Consider the following 13,032-nt stretch of genomic DNA (forward strand, 5'->3'; position numbering starts at 1 on the left):
TTGTTGTTGTTGTTGTTGTTGTTATTTTATAAACTCCCACCAGTAGCTAGGCTCTTTCTAGCCTGCTCCTCCAAACTCTTCCAGCCTCTTCTTGACACCCAGTTCCAAAGTCACTTCCACATTTTCAAGTATTTGTTATAAGCAACACCCCACTTTTCTGGTACCAATTTTCTGTTTTAGTCTGCTTCTGTTGCTTCTAGCAAAATACACGGAACTGGGCTATTTGTAAGAAAACAAAATTTATTGCTTACAGTTTCAGAGACTAGGAAGTCCAAAGTCCAGAAAACACATCTGGTGAGGATCTTCTTGGTGGTGGCGTTGCAGCAATGCAGCAATCTCGCATGGCAGAAAATGGTGGAGCAGAGAGAGAGAGAGACTCTTATCAGCTATCTTTTAAAGCCCTCAGAACCACGACCCTGACCACAATTATTAATCTGTTCACTATAGCATATCCTATAATCTAATCATCTCTTCAAGGCCCCACTGTTTGATTACCATAATAGGATTTCCCATCCTCAACAGTTACAGTGGGGTTTAAGCTTCTAATATATGGACTTTGGGGAACACAATTCAACCAATCCACAGCAACTTTAATTTACAGAATACTTTAATTTTTACACTTTTATAGGACTAGCATAGAGCCATTTAGTAATGGTGGTAGTACTAGTTAATAGTCATCAATGTAATGAGCCTATTTCACATCTATAAACTGTCCTACAGTTTATCAAGCATTTTTAAATAGGAAGTAGGTACCGCATGAATGCTTACTGGTTGATAATGACATCTCTTCTCTTCCAGTTTTGTGGATCATCAAGGTAATGAGCCTATTTCACATCTATAAACTGTCCTACAGTTTATCAAGCATTTTTAAATAGGTAGTAGGTACCGCATGAATGCTTACTGGTTGATAATGACATCTCTTCTCTTCCAGTTTTGTGGAACTTCATCTTGAGAAATGCTGACATCAGGGTTTACTGCTGTTAACTCATAACTGATGTTTACTTCCCTCCAGTGGTCAGGGGAGGAGTAAAATATGACAAATATTTTGCCTTTACTCTCCATCACTGGAAAAGTACAGGGTAAAAATAGCAGCCAAAACCTGTAATCTTTAAAATACACCTGGAGGAGTTGGCCAGTTAGCTCAGCTGGTTAGAGCACAGTGTTATAACACTAAGGTTGAGGGTTCAGATTGTCATATGGGCCAGCTGGCAAAACAAAAAGCAAAACACAATCACAAAAAAATTCATCTTGTACAAAATGTACACTCTAAAGATGTTTGTAAAGTTTGAATTGCAATTTATCTCAGTTCAGTTCAACAAACACTTACTGAGTACCTAGTATATGTCAAACACTGCAATAGAATATCAAAGTAAAACTAATTTTATTATCCTGATAATTATTATACCAGACACTACAGGTATTTGAGATATTAAGGTAGTCTTAACATCCAAGAATAAGATGGTTTATTTGGGGTTTGGAGTTATTTCTTTTATAGGTAAGAAAATGTCTTTAACTTTCTCATCTGTAAAATGTGTTGTATGATTAAATAAAAATATGTAGAACAATTAATACACTATGTAGTAGGAGCTAATTTAACGTAATTCTATAAGCAACTCGTATTTTTGTTTTTTAGCTAGGCACTTTGCCATCCTTATAGCTGAGTGTGGTCCTGTTACTAAATTGTGGACCATGAAATTATAGGGTTTCCAAAAGGTTACTTAAAGGCAGTTGATTTAACTGAGAAAGTACTCTTATTTTTAGAAAATGAAATTTTATTAATATTATTTTTTACATTCTAGGATGTTTTTGCAGAACAGTTGGGAGGGAGGGGGAGAGGGGAAAGTGGAAGGAAATGGGATGGAAGAAGGTGGGAGGAGGAGGGATGGGATTGAGGCCTGTGGCACTCCATCATTCCCAAAGGGGAGACTGACGGGCTTTCATCAGTGGCTTGGTCATTACTGGGCTAGAAGCAGATGTCAGGAGGGTGTAGGAAAACCCTTGTCCCGCACCATCCCAGCTCAGGAAGCTGGGGCACTTCCTGCAGTGGCTCGATGGTCGCCACTGAGCTACCTGCCGGTGTCGGGGAGTGTGGCCAAGGCCCTCAGCCTCCCACCGCCCCAGCTCAGGAGAGCCCTGGGCACTTCCAACGGCAGCTTGGTCGGTTGCTGCTGGGCAGAAAGTCCTCTTTCACCCTTCCTGATATGTGGAATTTTGTCTTGGGGGCTAGAGCCCCAGCATCTATTTTGAAACATGATGTGATCTTGAAGGTAGATCCAGTGGTGAGGAGGGTGAAGCAGAAAGATGGGAGCAACCTGAGTCTCTCTGTGGTGACTTAGGGGAGCTTTCATAGTAATTAGAAACTTGCTTTATGTGAAAGAAAAATCCCTAGTAGATTAAGCCACTATTTTTTAGCCCTTGATTTTACCACCTAAGACAATTTTGAACACATACAGAACTCACTTTGGGGATTGCCTGTATTTTAATGGTAAGTGAAGAAAAGAATTCAGAAAAAAAGATGGAAAACCGTTGGGAAAAATGGTAGGAAGAGGTTCAAGAAAATGCAACATTACAGAAATTAAAGGAAGAAAAAGTTTGAACGAAGGTGTGAAGTCAGGTCATTGGTATTAAACTCAGGATGAGGTCTGAAAAGATGTCATTGTATTTGGTCAGTAGAACATGAAAGTCTGCTGTAGCTTAAGAAATAAATAAGAGAATTGACAGCTTTGGTAGTAAAGGTTCTTTTTTGATATCTTGGAGAGAATGAAAGAAGAGTAGTAAAGGAGAAAAAAAGTCCGTTGAGATAAGAGTAAGGAGTAGATTGCAGCTGAAAGGAAAAAGCTCAAGAAATGAAAGGAGGTGGAGAGGGGAATGAAACTCAGAAAAAAGTCTGTGCAAAAGGTTCTGGGAGAACAAAACCATAGGAGCAGCAGCACAGCTGTTTGGTCAAACCTTGAAATTATCATTTTAACAATAAATCTCCTTTGAATGAGAACTATTTTTTAAAGTAATTTCCCTGACAAAATTTTTCAAACATAAATGCTGACAATAGTCATTTTATTTCTACCTGGTAAATTAAGTACCATCTACCAACACTTACATTAAATTTTAAGTAAACATGACAACACTCAGTATTTAATTTTGAAGGGGGAGAGATCTTGCAACAACAGGAAAACTTCATGTGAAAACATAAGTGTTGGGGAAATTGCGGATTAGCTTAAATCAAATGGGACTATTTTTTTTTAATTGTAGTTAAAAAATAAACTAAGAGTAAACTAATATACCAGAAGCATGTTCAGGAAATCAGTCTTCAGAGCTTATTATTTACCTTTGAATTTCAGTCCTCATTTTGTTCCACAACTAAAATATTTATTGATCTATTTTTTTTTAATTGTAGTTAAAAAATAAACTAAGAGTAAACTAATATACCAGAAGCATGTTCAGGAAATCAGTCTTCAGAGTTTATTATTTACCTTTGAATTTCAGTCCTCATTTTGTTCCACAACTAAAATATTTATTGATCTATTTTTGTTTCATCTAATTGCACACATCTCATTTTATTTTACAAAAATTATAAATGTGATACTGCTAAGCTTAGGCATTGCTGTAAATGCAAGCTCTACAAACTTCTCAGTACTATTTTATTCATGGAATTTATTGTATCTATTTTGCTTCCTTTAAAAGCAATAAGAGAATATTTTCATTCCTCATCCTAAACATTCTAAACAGGAAGATATCTTCCATTTTTTATCTTCTAATTCTGCACTGACCTCAAGTGGCCTTTTAATTCCATTCTAAGGGGAAAGGATATAAACTGAAAAATTACAGACATAAAAAATTAGTGGATTCTTTTCTTTTCTTTCTTTTTTTTTTTTTTTGGCCACATCTAGACCATTGTTTCCAGAGCAAAACACTTCATCTTGAGGGAAAAAAAATAATATGTGGTACTGTGGTGTTAAGAACATGGGTTTAGGAGTCAGAGACCTTCATCCAAATTAAGACTCTACTAATCACTGTCTGTGTGTGTGACTTTGGAATGAAACCTATCTAACCCCCTTTTTCCTCATTTATGAAATTAAAAAACAAAACTAAACTGTCCCCTACTTTTTAAAGTTGCTGTGAAGATTTCATCACTTCGTGTGCCAGCCATGTCCTAAACCTCAACAAATGACAACTATTTTATTATATTTGCTTCTCTCTCAGAAAATATATTTTGGCAGATATTTAAGAATGTTTTATTTGTTTTAATAGAACCTTTTTTTTTTTCCTTCCTTTTAGGCTCTGCTTAAAATTCTGTTTGCACAGCAAACAGAACAAAACATTTTGCAATTCAAAAACTGCCATCCTTCCCATTCCTTTTTCTGAAATATGTTTCTGGAAAAGTAAGATCAGTGAGACAAGAAACAGAACTATACATATATGCAGAGAACTTGTTGGCACTGCATTTCTTCCCCTAACCTGTTTAAGGTGACTGTTTTTCAGGTTAGTTGATATTAAGGGCTGCTCAAAAACTAATAACTCATTTATTTCTTCAGAAAAAAATGTTGAGAGTCTTGTTGATAGACAATCAAGTGCTTGATTAAAATAGAATTATTTCTATTCACAATAACCAAAAGGTGGAAACAAACCAAGTGTCCATCAACAGATTAATGGATAAACAAAATGTGGTATATACATACAATGGAACATTATTCAGCCATAAAAAGAAGCTCTGATACATGTTACAATATGGATGACCTTGAAAACATTAAGCTAAGTGAAATAAACCAGACATAAAAGGTCAAATACTGCATGATTTCACTTATATGAAATAACTAGAATAGGCAAATTCATAGAAAGTAGATTAGAGGTTACCAGAGACCAAGGGGAAGGGAAAATGGGATGTTATTGTTAACAGGCATAGAGCTTGTTTGCGGTGATGAAAAAGTTTTAGAAATACATAGAGTGATGGTTGCACAACTTTGTGAATGTGCTAAATGCTGCTGAAGTATATACCTTAAACTGGTTAAAATGGAAAATTTTATGTTGTATATATTTTACCACAATAAATGTTTCCAAGATGAAGAAACAAGGATTATTTCCTTATAAATGGAAATTATACATTTTAATTTAAAACTCACAGATCATCAAATCTGGGAGAATGCCCAATATCTTCTTAAAATATAAATTGTGAGTTGTGCTTATCTCCCAGCAGCAAGTCGCCTCTCATTCAAGCTATAATGCCAGTATTAGTTTGGGCTTCACACAATTGCAGTCAAAATCATAACTTAATATTCTCCAAACTTGAAAAATAGTGTTTTTTAATCCTATTTTGAGTTGCTAAAAAATAGATAAATAAAAGCATTTGTTTAATAATGATGGAGAAATTGACAAGGCAAAAAACTGGTCCAATCAGAACTTCATACTATATACTAAAATAAATTTTAGATGGAGTAAACAGTTAAATATAAAAACAAAGTCATAAAAAAAATCCTGAAAAAATATGACTAAATATTTCATTTGTTTTTGGGTAGAGAAAGAATGTATAAATCTCAAAACAGCAGAAGAAACCATACAAGAAAACATGGTTAGTTTTTACCCCCCTACTTGTTCATTCCACATGTACACACACATGTTTACTATTTATTTCAAGACTTCAAAAACATCAGAAGCAAAATTAATTGCTTAGGGAAAACATTTGTAGGAAATATTTCAAACAAAACTCTGGTATTGTTAAATACAAAGAGCTTTCACATATCAATAAGAAGAATCTAAAACTCTAAAAGAAAAATGGGCAAAACATATGAACAGACAATTTATTAAGAAATATAATTCATGGGCCGGCCCGGTGGTGCACGGCTACAGTGCGCCGCTTGGGAGTGCGGTGGCGCTCCCGCCAAGGGTTCGGATCCCACATACAGACTGGCCGCTCACTGGCTGAGCGAGGTGCGGGCGCAACACCAAGGGTTGCGATCCCATTGCCGGTCCCAGTCCAGTACGGGCGTGACACTGAGGGTTGCGATCAGTTGCCGGTCACAAAAAAAAAAGACAAAAAGGAAAACATTCAAACTATAACATGGGGAAAACATGGATTAATAATAAATTTGTTAGCAACTGGGTAGTTATGTGTAAAAAAGCTTAATTGGCTCCTTACTTCACATTTTATACTAAAATAAAGTCTAAATGAGTTAAACAACTAAATGGGAAAAAATCAAAAATAAAATTGCTAGAAGAAAACAATAGTAACTGGTTTTGGTGGTGGTGTTTGCAGAATCCAGGTCCTGAAAGAATGGTGTGACAGACTGAATTTGTAAAAGATAGTCACAACAATATCTTCTGTTCCACAGTCTTCTCTTACGACATGACTGAAACTTCTCTCATTGAATAGCTGGCTCAATGCCTCCTCTTCCTGAAACTAAATGAATGATTGCGACTGTTTTGACCAATAGAGTACAGCAGAAGTGACTTCTCAGGCTAGGTCATAAAATGCCATGTACTTCCACCTTGTTCTCCTGGGATTCTCATTCCTGGAACCCAGCCACAATGCCGTGAGGAAGCCCAAGAAGGCCCACATGGAGAGGAACCAAAGCGTCCAGCTCACAGCCCTGACTGAGCTTCCAGGCAATTGCCAGCACCAACCTCATAGTCATATGTGCAAGCCATCTTGAAAGTGGATCTTCCAGCCCCCATTGGAGGAGCAGAGAAGAGTTAACCCTATTGAGCCCTGCACAAATGATTGGTGTTTTTTAGATGCTGAGTTGTGGGGTGGTTTATTAGCAGCAATAGATAACTAGAAAAAATGGAATACCTGCATTTTTATCTTCACTACCAGGAACTGGGCCACTCTCTTGTATCTTAGGCAAATAAATATTAATGCATTTGAGGAATATTATACTTATAATTTTTTTAAAAGTATAATATACACTGATGTTGAAATAAAGCAAGGTAATAAGGCACATAAAATGATAATAATTCTGCAAATTTGTTGAAGAATGGTCTTTAGCAGATACATAAAAATTGCATTTAAATAATAACAATTCAAGATCCCTAGGTTATATTGTTAAGTTTAAAAACACCATGTGAAAGAAAAGAGGAAAAATGAAAATATATGTGCATAAATAAATGGTGGAAGGATAAGTTATTATAAAATGCGCTTGGTGTTAGATGATTCTGTCAAACTGTAGGCTGATGTAAGTGTTCTGAGCACATTTAAGGTAGGCTAGGCTAAGCTATGATGTTCGGTAGTTTAGGTGGATAAATGCATTTTTTCCTTACAATAGTTTCAATTTATGACGGATCTATCAGGATCTAACCCCATCATAAGTACAGAAGCAACTCTCTTACAGAAAATAGTATTTATTTCTTACAGTGTATTCTGTAGTAATAGAAGTAGGATATAACAAAGAGTGGTGAGCTAAAAAAGGAGCAAAACTTAGTACATAATTAAATCTGAAAATTTTGTGATTCTTTGGAAACACCACAGAAATACAAATAGCATGACACTAGGGTTTTTAATCCTGATTGCATATTAGATTATTTTTTAAAAATACTAATAACACTGTCCTTCCCTGAGATTAGAGGCTAAAGTTTAGCACTATTAGTAAAGCACTGATAGTAAAGCACTATTGTGCTTTTTTTTAGAGGTTCCCAGGTGGTTATAATATGTACCCAAGGTCATAAAATGCTGCAAAAAGCTGAGACCCACACAGCACCTGGGCCCAGTCTAAGGCCCCAAGGGAAGGGAAACGCACACAGCCCAGCAGCCGCTGAGGTGAGCCGAGACCCATGTGGCACCAGGGATCCAGTCTAAGACCCCAAAGAGAAGGGAAGCACTCACAGCCCAGCAGCTGCCAAGGTGAGCCAAGACCTGCACAGCAGCAGGGGCTCAGTTTAGGGCCATGAAAAGCTGGAACAGAAGCCAAGGTGGTGTAATATAGACACCACCACACCTTCTGTCACCACAAGGACTCTTTACCACCACAGTAGCAGCCAGGGCCACTCTACAGGCAACCTGCCATTCACTGAACTACATTGATATAAGAAGAGTAACCAGTACAGACTGCAAATAGAAGAGGAAATCTTTATCCTCATAGCCTACCCCAGAGTAATAGAAAACCAAGTCCTCTACCAGATGACCAAACATCAATGAAAAAATACTAGAACTAAAAATAAACAAGAAGATATGACACCACTGAAGGAATACAGTAATGCTGAAATTCCAGACCCCATGGAATAGGGAATCCTTGAAATGTCTGAAAAGGAATTCTGAGCAATGATCTTAAGAAAACTCAAAGAGATAAAAGAAGACTGAATAAGAGAACACAAGGAAACAAGAAAAAATATCCAGGATATGAAAGAGGAAATTTACAAAGAGATGAACACCTTAAAAAAAAAAAAAAAGGGTACCAGAACTCCTAGAAATGAAAGATTCACTCAATGAAATAAAAACACAGCAGATGGCTTGAGCAGCAGGCTAGAGCAAGCAGAAGAAAGAATTTCAGATCTCAAAGATGGTCTTTTCAAAGTAACCCAGGCAGACAAAAAAAAAATAATGGAAAAAAGAATTAAAAATAATGAGGAAAATCTGAGAGATCACAAACAACTGCAAGCGCTCTAACATCTGAATTGTGGGCCAGAAGGGGAGGAGAAAGGAAAAGGTATTGAAAACCTATTCAAGGAAATAATAACAGAAAACTTCCCAGGTGTAGGGAAAGATGCAGACCTTCAGATCCAGGAAGCTCAAAGGTGCCCAAACCGATTCAATCCAAAAAGATCCTCTCCAAGACATGTTACAGTCAAATTTGCAAAGCTCAAAGACAAAAAGAGAATTCTAAAAGAAGCAAGAAAAAAGCATCAAGTCACCTATAAGAGAAACCCCATCAGATTAACAGCAGATTTCTCAACTGAAACCCTACAGGCCAGAAGAAAGTGGAATGATAAATTCAAAACACTAAATGAAAAAAATTGCCAGCCAAGAATTCTTTACCCAGCAAGACACTCCTTCAGAAATGAGGGAGAAATAGTGTATTTCTTAGAAAAACAAAAATTGTGGAAGTTCACCACCATATGACCAGCTCTGCAGGAAATTCTCAAGAGAGTCCTTCATCTGGAATCTGAATAATGATGATCACTATTACAGATACACAAGAAAGAGCAAAACCCACCATTAAACAAAAAATGCCAGCAAAAAAAAGAAAGAAGCCAAATTTTACTGCCTCAAATTTGCAACTAACACTGAAGAAGAGAAATAAGAGGGGAAGTAATGATCAAAAGATATTTAAATCATCTAAACAAAAACCAATTAAAAAACAGGAATTAAACAATGCCTGTCAATAACTACCTTAAATGTGAATGGATTAAACTCCCCATTCAAAAGACACAGAATGATTGATTGAATTAAAAAGCTAGGCCCAAGTACATGCTGTCTTCAAGAGACCCATCTCACCTATAGAGACACACACAGACTAAAAGTGAAGGGATGGAGAAAAGATATACCATGTAAATGGAAACCAAAAATGAGCAGGAGTAGCTATGCTTGTATTGAATAAAATAGACTTTCAACCAAGAAACATAAAAAAAGACAAAGAAGGCAACTATATAATAATAAAAGAATCTATCCAGCTAGAAGACATAACAATTATAAATATGTATGCACCCAATACTGGAGCACCCAGATATATAAAGCAAATACTCTTAGACCTAAAGAAAGAGATAGACCCTAATACAAAAATAGTGAGTGACCTGAACACCCCTCTCTCAGTATGTGACAGATATTCTAGGCAACAAATCAACAAAGAGACATGAAATTTAAACTACACCTTAGACCAACTGGACCTGGCAAATATATACAGAACATTTTACCCAACAACTAAAGAATATACTTTCTTCTCATCAGCACATGGAACATTCTCCAGGATAGACTACATATTAGGCCACAAATCTAGTCTTGGCAAATTTAAAGAAATTGAAATCATTCCAAGTATCTTTTCAGACCACAATAGACTAAAACTGGAAATTAATAACAAGCAAAACCCTGGAAGCTATACAAATACATCAAAACTAAACAATAGGCTCCTGAATGACCTATGGGTTCAAGAAGAAATTAAACAGGAAATCAAAAAATTTCTTGAAACTAATGGAAATAAAGATACATCATACCAAAACCTGTGGGATACTGCAAAAGCAGTACTAAGAGGCAAATTTATTGCAATAAACACTTACATCAATAGACTGGAAAGACTCCAAATAAACGACCTAACACTATACTTCAAAGAACTTGAAAACAACAACAATCCAATCCTAAAGGTAGTAGCTGGAAAGAAATAATTAAGATCAGAGCAGATCTAAATGTAATAGAGACCTAAAAATGGTAGAAAAGATCAACAAAACAAAAATTTGGTTTTGTGACAAGATAAATAAAATAGACAAACCATTAGCTAGGTTAACAAAAAAAAAAAAAAAAAAAAGGAGAAGACCCAAATAACAAAAATCAGAAATGAAAGGGGAGGCATTACAACTGAAATTACCACATACTACCACAGAAATATGAAGAATCATTAGAGACTATTATAAACAACTGTATGACAAGTATGAAAATACTTGAAAGTATGAAAATACTTGAATATATGGTGCACACATGCAAACTACCAAGACTGAACCAAGAAGAAACAGAAAACCTGAACAGATCAATAACAAGCAACGAGATTGAAGAGGTAATCAGCAATCTTCCAACGAAAAAAAAGCCCAGGACTGGATGGCTTTACAGCTGAATTCCACCAAACCTTTAAAGAGGAATTAATACCAATTTTCCTCAAAGTATTCCAAAAAAATTGAAACAGAAGCCATTCTCCCAAACTCATTCTATGAGAGCAACATAACTCTGATTACCAAAATCAGACAAAGACACAACAAAAAAAAAAAAAAGAAAAGAAAAGAAAGAAAATTACAGGCCAATATCCTTGATGAACATTGATGTAAAAAATCCTCAACAAAATATTAGCAATCAGAATACAGCAACACATCAAAAAAATTATACAGCATGATCAAGTGGGATTCATCCCAGGGATGAAAGGATGGCTCAACATATGAAAGTCAATAAATGTGATATATCACATCAATAAAATCAAGGACAAAAACCATATGATGATCTCAATAGATGCTGAAAAAGCATTTGACAAAATTCAACATCCCTTCATGATAAAGACTCAACTAATTAGATATAGAAAAAAGTATCTCAACACAATAAAAGCCATCTATAACAAGCCCACTGCCAGTATCATTCTGAATGGGAAAAAACTGAGGGCCTTTCCCTCAAGAACAGGAAAAAGACAAAGATGCCCACTCTCACCATTTCTATTTAACATAGTACTGGAGGAACGAGTCAGAGCAATCAAGCAAGAGAAAGAAATAAAGGGTATCCAGATTGGAAAAGATGAAGTTAAAACTATCCCTATTTGCTGATGACATGATACTGCGTATAGAAAAACCTGAAGACTCTATCAAAAAACTCCTAGAGTTGGTTAATAATTTCAGTAATATTGCAGGATACAAAATAAATGCCCCCAAATCAGTTGCATTTATATTCTCGAATAATGAGATAACAGAAAGAGAAATCAAGAAAGTAAGACCATTTACAACAGTCACAAAAAAATAAAATAATTTAACGAAGAAGGTGAAAGATCTCTATAGTGAGAACTAAAAACCAATATTGAAAGAAATTAAAGAAAACACAAAAAGAGGGAAAGACATTCCATGCTCTTAGATTGGAAGAATTAACATCGTTAATTAAAATGTCTATACTACCCAGAACAATCTACAGATTCAATGCAATCCCCATCAAAATACCAATGACATTCTTCACAGAAATGGAAAAAACAATCTCAACATTCATATGGAACAACAAAAGACCCTGAATAGCCAAAGCAATCCTGAGCAAAAAATATAAAGCCAGAGGCATAACACTACCTGACTTCAAATTATACTACAAAGCTATAGTAACCCAAAGAGCATGGTACTAGAATAAATGTAGGTACGTGGACCAGCAGAGCAGAATAGAGAACCCAGAAATCACCCCTCAGGCTTACAGCCAACTGATATTTGACAAAGGGAACAAAAACATACATTGGGAAAAAGACTGTCTCTTCAATAAGTTGTGCAGGGAAAATTGGATATCCATTGCAGAAGAATGAAACTGACATGCACTTCTCACCATATATTAAAATCAACTCAAAGTGGAGTAAAGACAAGTATAAGACCTGAAACTAAAAAATTACTAAGGGAAAATACAGGTGAAACATTTTAGGAACTAGGTCAGGGCACAGACTTTATGAACATAAGCCCAAAAGCACAAGCAACAAAAGAAAAAGTAAACAAATGGGACTATATCAAACTACAAAGCTTCTGCACAGCAAAGGGAAAAAATCAACAGAGTGACATGACAACCTACAGAGTGGGAGAAAATTTTTGCTAAATATGCATCCAACAAGGGATTAATATCTGTAATATATAAGGAACTCAAGCAATACACAGCAAAAAACCAAATAACCCAATTAGAAAATGGGCAAAGGAGCTGAATAGCCATTTTTCAAAGGAAGACATGCAAATGGCCAACGGGTACATGAAAAAATGTGCAAAATCACTAGACATTAGGGAATGCAAATTAAGACCGCACTGAGATATCACCTCACCTCAGTTAGACCGGCTATAATCAAAAAGATGGATAATAACAAATGCTGACAAGGATGTGGAGAGAAGGGAATGCTCCTAAACTGTTGGTGGGACTGTAAATTAGTACAACCACTATGGAAAACAGTATGGAGGTTTCTCAAACAACTACAAAGAGATCTTCCATACAATCTAGCAATACCAATTCTGGGTATATGCCTAAAGGAATGGAAATCATCATGTCAAAGGGTTACCTACACACCCATATTCATCACAGCTCTATTCACAATAGCCAAGATATGGAACCAACCTAAATGTTCATTGATGGACAATTGGATAAGGAAAATGTGGTATATATACACCAAGGAATACTACTCTGCCATAAAAAAAAGA

The sequence above is a fragment of the Galeopterus variegatus genome, unplaced genomic scaffold (assembly GCF_000696425.1).
Source record: "Galeopterus variegatus unplaced genomic scaffold, G_variegatus-3.0.2 Scaffold1584, whole genome shotgun sequence".
In the NCBI taxonomy this organism is placed as follows: Eukaryota; Metazoa; Chordata; class Mammalia; order Dermoptera; family Cynocephalidae; genus Galeopterus; species Galeopterus variegatus.